We start from the raw sequence: 9187 nt of genomic DNA, 5'->3' as shown, positions 1-9187 counted from the left end.
AACTACATAATTCATACTTTATGAATTTGCACTAGACAACCTGAAACACAGTTCACACTCCTCCCAATTGTGCAATGCCCTTCTCCCACTCAACAAAGTTTACAAAAAAGCATAGAATGGGGAAAATGTACATAAAAGGCATATATGGGGGGGGGCATACACAAATTCATTATTGGGGGAAATTGCTTTCAGAAGTGTGTGTATTAGTCAAAACTGATGGGTTTTTTAAAAAAATTCTCATGCAAATTCATCAACATTTTAGCAAAAAAATTCCTAGAAAAATACTTCCCCCCTAATAGACACATTTTTGCAAAACATGTTTTTCGTCTTCTCTAATGCAATGCATTTTTGCATTGTTACTAATATATGCATTTTTATGCACAATTTATTTCAGTCCATGTATTTTTGTACACCACCTCATGAGAAAAGAAGACTCCCTGGAAAAGACCCTGATGTTGGGAAAGATGGAGGGCACAAGGAGAAGGGGACGAAAGAGGACGAGATGGCTGGACAGTGTTCTTGAAGCTACAAACATGAGTTTGACCAAACTGCGGGAGGCAGTGGAAGACAGGAGTGCCTGGCGTGCTATGGTCCATGGGGTCACGAAGAGTCGGACACGACTAAACAACAACAACATTTTTGTACATGCTACTTGACCAGAGAACTGCACTGCAAAATTCAGAGAAGTTCAAATGTCAAAGGATGGCTGAACCTTGGTTCTCTTTGGTTGCTTTGGAAAGTGCAAATACCAGTAAGTTTGCCTTTAAATGCAAACTGTACCGAAATTCTCTCTGGTCTCTTATTCCTCACCAACTTTCTTCAGAAGCATGCTTCCTCCGAGCACAGAAGTGGCAGCTTATAGCCATCATGACTAGTAGCCATTTTTAGTCTTTTGTTGGCGGCCCATCTCCACAAGCCATGGAAGCGGATTCTACAGCTTTATAACTATGGTTCAAACAGGCATACAAAGAGCCTTCAGCAGTGTGTATCAGTGGAAGGGGCGAAACTTGCGAAGTTGTCTTTCCCAGTGCTTTTATTCCTTTAAAAAAAATGTTTAGGGGTACTCTCATTTTCCTACCCATATTGAAATACTGCCCCTCAATGAGGCAAACTTAGATTCACAAAATGTTTAGGGGTATGCGCGTCCCCCCAGAAAAAAAGCATTGGTCTTTCCTATGAGCACAGGGGTGCTGCAGCAAGGACGCCCCTGTTTTTCACTTCTGGGAGGGGGCTTCTTCCTTGCACCTTCTCTTTTTCTGCTTCAGCTGCTTCTGAGCTTTAGGTCACCTTAATGACACCCTCACTGGAAGGACAGATCGTGAAGCTGAGGCTCCAATACTTTGGCCACCTCATGAGAAGAGAAGAATCCTTGGGAAAGACCCTGATGTTGGGAAAGACTGAGGGCACAAGGAGAAGGGGACGACAGAGGACGAGATGGTTGGACAGTGTTCTCGAAGCTACAAACATGAGTTTGACCAAACTGCGGGAGGCAGTGCAAGACAGGAGTGCCCGGCGTGCTCTGGTCCATGGGGTCACGAAGAGTCGGACACGACTAAACGACAACAAAATGACACGCATCGGGCGGCCGGGCGGCCAGAAGACATGAAGCCAAACACCCATCTTTCTGTTCCGCCTTGTACTGCTGCTTGTTGTGACATGAATAATGAAGGCCTTCTCCCGCCCGCCCTGCCCCGAAAGGTGTTTCATGGGAAATATCCCTCGGCATCTTTGATTTCCTGCGAGAAGCATCAGCAAGCGAGAGGGGGAACTTCGGTGCAAAGCAGCAGCCTCGCTCTACGATTCAGCTGGGCAGCTGTTAACTACGCACTGTGTTTTTTGGCAAGGGTGGGAAGGGAGAAGCTGCGAAACTGTCATCTGTGGGGGTGCCCCAGATTTCTTTTCTCTATTTTAGCTTTGCACGTAGCTGCTCTAAGCCTAATTTACCTGCATACCACAACGGCGGGGCAGAGGGCCAAAATGCAGAATGGACTGTACCACTTCAGACAGTTGTTAGGGAATGGCTTTTTTGAAAGTTCTCCTTTGTCGGAAACTCCTTGCAAACAGAAAACCATCACAGCAGGGAAAGAGCTGGGGCGAGAGCCTTTTTCCTTGATGTGCTAGCTTTCTGCTCGTGGGGATTTATTAACCTCATTTTACCCAGGAGCATGTACAACTGAAGTCCACCACAGTCATTCTAACACGTCATTCCTATCTCATTCTTTCACCTGTGTAGACCAGGTCTTACCCCTAAGCAGGGAGGAAGAGGAGGGAGTTTCCTGCCCTGGAAAATCCTTTTTCTTTCCAGTCTTAGTGCATCCACCACCCACAGTCAACCTGCAACTTCCCATTTTCTAATCCCATGCAAAGATAAGATATAAGGCTTCCTGCCTCTTCAATTATCCATTAATTTGTTTAACTGGGGGGGGAGAGCAGGTTACACAACTTCACATAGTTTATGTTCAATCTATAACATTTTTAGCCAAATCTAAATACTTGGTTTTTGTTTGTTTATGAAATGTTTTCGAGTCACTTTGGATTATGTGGTTGCTATGGTGTGTCACCCAGTTAAAGAATCTTAGCCAACTAATTGTGTGACGTTCACTTCATTTTAATTAAATTTATTTGCATATGAATAAAAATAACAGTTATGAGGAAAGTTGTGCTTTTTGCTCTGTGTTTAGATCATGGGTAGAGAACCTTTCCAGGGTAGAGATGGGCAAATCTGGTTCCAGATTTCTTCTCAGGTTCCGAGCTCTAGCCGTGGAACCGGGTTCTGGTGCCTAACCTCCATCCGGTGTGACACCTCAGCTTGCAAATAAGCCCTGTTCACTCAGCACTTTTGGCAGTCACCAAGGAGGAAGAAAACCACGACGCAACACTGCATCATGGGAATCGGTTCGCAGGCGCCAAAGAGCTTCTGTCACAGCCATGAAGGCCTGAGGCCTCCGCAGCAGAGAGAAGACCTAGCAGTTTTCTGACTCAACCGAGGAAGGCAACCAACCGTGTCAGGGAAGCCAGCGCTCTATAAATTGCCAACTGAAACCCCCAGAGCATTGAGGCAGCCCCCCCCCCCCAGAGGGGATGGAAACTCCTGCGGCTGAAATTCACCCAGTCAAGCAGACAGCAAAGAAAAAAGCCAGTCAGAAATATTATGTGATTCCGGCTTCCAAAGTCACTTACAAGAAGTGGGCTCGTTCCTGCTTGCAGAGCGGGGAAACCTAGAGAAAAGGCCGTGTTGCCAAAAAAACTGCTTGTTTGTTATCATATGTGCTGACTGCGTGGGGCAGCCCGTTTCCTGTCTCTGGGAAACAAGGGGGACAAATTAGCTGCAATGTTCGTCATGTTGTTTGTGTCGCTATTTCCCCCCTTGCTTTTTTAAATTTCATTTTACAAAAAGATGCTGCACTGTAGAGGATCCTGTGAGGAGAGGGTTAAGCCACCTCTCCGTGACATGTCCCAGTCTGGCTTGACCCTCTCCCTACACACCAGCAGTGCAATATGCCAAATTTAGTTTCGCTCTCATATTGCCCTTACTGTCTTCTCTGGAAGGGGGAATTTCAGACCCGAGGGCCGAATGTGAACCTCCTATGGATTTTCCCCAGCTGTGCCTGTTTACTAGGCCTGCTTCCCACATCCACTGAGTGGTTTTTGTTGTTGTTGTAGTTCTGGCAGGAGCGTGTCCTTGCACTCTTGCTTGTGTAGATGCAGGATGGAGACGGGTGTGTGAAGTGTCTACAGAAACTGGCCAGAGGTGAGATTTGCAGTCACCACTCCATCCATTTTGGCCCAACTGGTTTGTTAATTTGTTCCAACTACACACAGACAAGAATACATGTTCGAGGAGTGAATTGCATTTGGCTGCAATTTCATTGGAACTGGTGGGATTTACTTCTGAGTAGACATGTTTTGGTATCGCACGGTTAGTCTCAAACACACGCAGAGGATAGTTCCATTGTGGCACTTTAAAAACTAGTAGGTGTCAGGGCCGGAGTCAAACGGAGATCAGCAGGAAAGAAGCTGAGCTCCCTTGTCAGTGAAGTTAACTCTTTATTCAAATAAATGGCATACAACTCAGCAACCCTTCCCAGCAGCTCCTGCCCCTATGAACTGAAGTTCTCTGCCTCCCACCCTCCCTAATTGAAATATACTCGGAGTCCTGTAGTGGCTTCATGCTCTTTATTGTGGCTTGTAAAACAGTGAATGAATTGCCCCCCAAACCTCAGGTTTTTATATACATTCTTTACACAATGAGTCCCGTCTGATTGGCTGATTAACTTCTTCCTGGAGCCTGATTGGTCTTCTCCTGCAAGCCAATCAGCTGTTGCATTCTAGGATCCTACTTGCCTATTGTTCTAGGACCCAAGCTTAGCACATAACACTAATGCTCCTCTCCTAGATGTTTCCCAAGCAGTCTCATGTTGCATCTGCGCACCTCTGGTCTGCTCTCATTACTCTGCACTTTATTGGAGACCGGGGATGGAGCTTGTCGCAGCAGTAGAGGGAGACTCCCTGGATTCCTCAGCTGCCACTTGACCACCCCCCCCTCTGCTTCAGCCTCAGAGTCTGAACTGCTCTCTGTCACAGGCTCTTCCTGCTCACTAAACCCTTTTGCCCCTTCAGCATCCAGCCCCTCCTTCCAATCTTCTTCCCCTAATATCTCCTTAGTGTCCCACCACCAATCCTGGGGCTCTGAGTCTTCCTCCTCTAGGGTTTCCCTTGGGGGTTCCCTGGCTGCCTCCCACTGCTCCTCTTTGTCCAGCCAGTCCCTGACAACAGGTGTATTGAGACATTTATGCTGTCATATGCCTGCTCTAATAACTGTGATCTCATGCCCCCCCCCCACACTTTTCAATGCTACCGATTATATGCAGGGCCAAACTACAAATGGTTGACCAGTGCAATCCTATACATTTTCTGCTCAGGATTCCCAATGGATACAATGGATCCTACACAGAGTAGACCCGTTGAAGGCCATGAACATGCCTAAGTTAGGTGCATCAACGCATCTGAGAAATAAATTAGTTGGATACAACCCATTTACAGTGCATGTCTCCACCCCACAGGAATCTTGAGAACCATAGGGTGCTGGAGATTCCCAGGATTCTTTGAGGGGGAAACATGTGCTTTAAGGGCAGGTCCTTATTAGACATTTGAAGCACATTAAATGTGCATAACTCTCCCCAAAGAATCCTGGGACCCCCTAGCTTGCACAGGCTGCTGGGAACTGTGGTTCTGCACAGGGAAAATCTGCAATTCCCAGTACGGTTTGGTGGGGAAGTCATGTGATTTAAATGTACAGAGCGGATCTGCCCTCAATCTACAGCCGGTGTGGGAGACCCATCAGCCCCTCTGAGCAGGGCAGCACGGCCTGTTCTGCCGTGAACTGAGCAGAATGGAAGGCAAGAGGTGTGGAGGGTGGGTGGGTGTGCCCAATTTGAAAGACCAGGTGCTGCTGAGCTACAACTCCCACCTGCTGCAGTAATAATAATAATAATAATAATAATAATAATAATAATAATATATTTATATCCCGCCCATCATTTCCCCAGCCACTCTGGGCAGCTTACAACAGAAAAATGAAATAAAATAATCTATTAAACATTAAATGCCTCCCTAAACAGGGCTGCCTTCAGATGTCTTCTAAAAATCTGGTAGCTGTTTTTTTCTTTGACATCTGATGGGAGGGCGTTCCACAGGGCGGGCGCCACCACCGAGAAGGCCCTCTGCCTGGTTCCCTGCAACTTGGCTTCTCGCAACGAGGGAACCGCCAGAAAGCCCTCGGTACTGGACCTCAGTGTCCGGGCAGAACGATGGGGGTGGAGACGCTCCTTCAGGTATACTGGACCGAGGCCATTTAGGGCTTTAAAGGTCAGCACCAACACTTTGAACTGTGCTCGGAAACGTAGTGGGAGCCAATGTAGATCTTTCAAGACCGGTGTTATGTGGTCTCGGTGGCCGCTCCCAGTCACCAGTCTGGCTGCCCCATTCTGGATTAGTTGTAGTTTCCGGGTCACCTTCAAAGGTACCCCCACGTAGAGCGCATTTCAGTAGTCCAGTAAGCAAGAGATGGTGGGAGTTGTAGTTCAGCAACATCTGGCAGGCCAATGCTTCCCCACTCCTGGTGTGTGTGTGTGTGTGTGTGTTTGTGTGCCACCCCGATAAACAACGAGGAAATACAACTACCAGACTTTTAGGAGACACCTGAAGGAAGCCCTGTTTAGGGAAGCTTTTAATGTTTAATACAGGGGGTCCCCAAACTAAGACCCGGGGGCCGAATGCGGCCCAATCGCCTTCTAAATCCGGCCCTCGGACGGTCCGGGAATCAGCATGTTTTTACATGAGTAGAATGTGTCCTTTTATTTAAAATGCATCTCTGGGTTATTTGTGGGGCATAGGAAATCGTTCATTCTCCCCCCCCACCCCCGAAATATAGTCCGGCCCCCCACAAGGTCTGAAGGACAGTAGACCGCCCCCCTGCTGAAAAAGTTTGCTGGTTTAATAGATCATCGTATTTTAATGTCTTGTTGGAAGCCGCCCAAAGTGGCTGGGGAGAAACCCAGCCAGATGGGCGGGGTATAAATAATAAATAAATACATTATTATTATTATTATTATTATTATTATTATTATCATCATCATCATCATCATCATCATCTTCGCACGGGGCCGTCGGACAGCGCCACCCTCACCTGGAGATAACAGAACTCTCCTGTGCGTGCGCTGCCCCTTTAATATTTACGGTTCTCCTCCCCACCTCCCCGCTCGAAGTTCATGCCGCCAAGACCAAGCCGGGCTCCTCCGCAGTGGCTTTTCTTCCTTTTAGGATGGATGATTTGAAGACGTAAGCCTGCCCGACTGAGGACTATGCCTAGCTGGGGGTGTCTCCTGGTCAACCGTGAGGGAGAGGAAAAGGGGCCACCTCCTGCCGTTTGCTGGGAAAGAGCCAGGATTTGCCCCACCCCACCCCCCAGGAAATCCCTTCTGCCGAGGACCCCCTTCCCAGGGTAATAATACTATTGCAGGAGACCTTCTTATGGTTACACTAGCGCTAGATCTTCCCAACTAAGTCCATACTCGGGAGGAGACCCACTGAAGTCAATGGACGGAAGCTGGACGTGAGTTGCCAGGGCTTTCAATGGGTCTACTCTTGAGTAGAAGCTTAGTCGGAGGCACAAGCCACGGACCTCCCTTTCTCGCCCATTGCATCGCTCAGGAAGCGAGCGGTGGGGGAGCAAAGAGTACCGAATCTCACCCAAAGGTGTACATCTTCAAGCCTTCTAAAACTGAGAGGTTTGGTTGAGTGAAAAGTTTGGTTGAGAGGTCTGGTTCCTTGCAAAAGGAAATAAAACGTGTACGGAGGGACTATCCTGCTTGGGATCTCTATAATAATTGTGTGGATGGTTTATTATCCCAGCAAACCCCTATCCTGTCTTCCGAACACCTCCCTGTGATTATTCATTATTTCTTACTATTCTTGCACAGAAATAAGTATAATTGGTGTCACCACTTGCTGTCATTCCCTCACTTCCAAAATTTAAATGCACAGTTTACCTGGGAGCAAATGTCATTGAACTGGGTGAGACTTACACCTGAGTAATTGTGCCTAGGACTGCGCTCTTAGAAGGTTATTATTATTTTTTTGAAGTGGCGTTTTGGCAAAGCTATGGGTTAGCATACAACAGGTAATAAAACAATATTAAAAGTATCTCGCACATATCTGCCTATCTAGATATGATTATATCTGGGGTTTGTGCAAGGAAACCACAGGTATTTTCTTTATTTGAATGGGGGAAATCCTGTGGACCTCTTTCACTTGCTGTGACAAAGATCTTTGCTTTTTATAACAGAATGGTGAAATGGTTCTGTCTACATCATGGTTAATCCAAACACAGCCTAGAAGGCATCAATGATGTTTTTCCTACAAGTAAATAATTGACTTATAACAGGGATGCAGCAAAAGTTCGCAGTCCTAACTTTGCTCTCCCCCAACAATATCTTCAGATATTTTAAATAGCATACAGCTCAGTTTGAGCCCCACATTGGGCAGAAGATTCCCACGTTGCAGGGGGTTGGACTAGATGACCCTCTTGGTCCCTCCCAACCCTACAATTCTATGATTCTATGATTCTCCATGTCTTATGTCATGAGTGCAGAAACATGCAGCAAGGTTTGAAAAAAGTGAGAACTAACATGTGCTTGTAATGCAATAATAAATGCAGATGGAAGGCTGTGCCCTTTGTATCTGAAGTATTAAGATTTATCCAAAAATCACAGCCAAACTTCAAAGATGAATTCCCCAAATACTGGAACCCAAACAATCCCTGTGTGCCAATGAGAAGCTTTACATTTTTATTGTTTGCACTCCAAACCAAGACATGGTTACTCCAAAGTAAGTCCCACGGATTTCAGTGGAATTTACTTCCATGTAAGCACAACTGGGCATTGCTGTATTATCCCCACAAGAGGCTTGGGATAGAATTCTATTTAACTGCACCAACTGCCAGCAGAATGTCTCCTTTCAAACTGAAACATTCTGAAGCAATTGATGCAAGCAGTTCCCTGTTGCAGCAGCCTATGGTGAGAAGAGACTTATTTGCATATGTAATACGATTGGCTACCTTTTACACCAGATTCTTCATGGGGCAATGCTCATCATTTATTCATAACAAAATTTATATACATTATCGCTTGATTGTAAGAGAACCTCTGAGTGGTTTGCAAAAAAACCAACCACGTTGTGGGTTAGTAATAACTACCGTTCACCAACCCACCCTCTTCCCATTAAGTAAAATGAAAGCAAAATACAGCCCCAAAGCTGATATATTTTGTTTATTTCATATAATGATTTCCACCCAAGACCTCAAGGGGTATACAGGTGAAACTCAGAAAATTAGAATATCATCGAAAAGTGCATTTATTTCAGTAATGCAACTTATTTATTTTTTTATTTTAATTTATACAAATGCTTTCTTTTGGAAATCCCACAGTAATAAAACAAATAGTTACAATAACACAAAAATTAACAAAAATAAGCATCGCTATTACATTTCAATTATGTTCCATTTATAATTGAACCGCCTAACGACAAATAATTACAATTACAACAAATAAAGGCTTGACGTAGCTTGCTTTGCATGTCATGCATCTATCTCATATATTGGTTTCACCTTTTAAGTTGCATTACTGAA

This window comes from Zootoca vivipara, chromosome 13, assembly GCF_965207765.1.
Source record: "Zootoca vivipara chromosome 13, rZooViv2.hap1.1, whole genome shotgun sequence".
Lineage (NCBI taxonomy): Eukaryota > Metazoa > Chordata > Lepidosauria > Squamata > Lacertidae > Zootoca > Zootoca vivipara.
The sequence above is the reverse complement of the archived record's forward strand: the minus strand, read 5'-3'. Positions refer to the sequence as shown.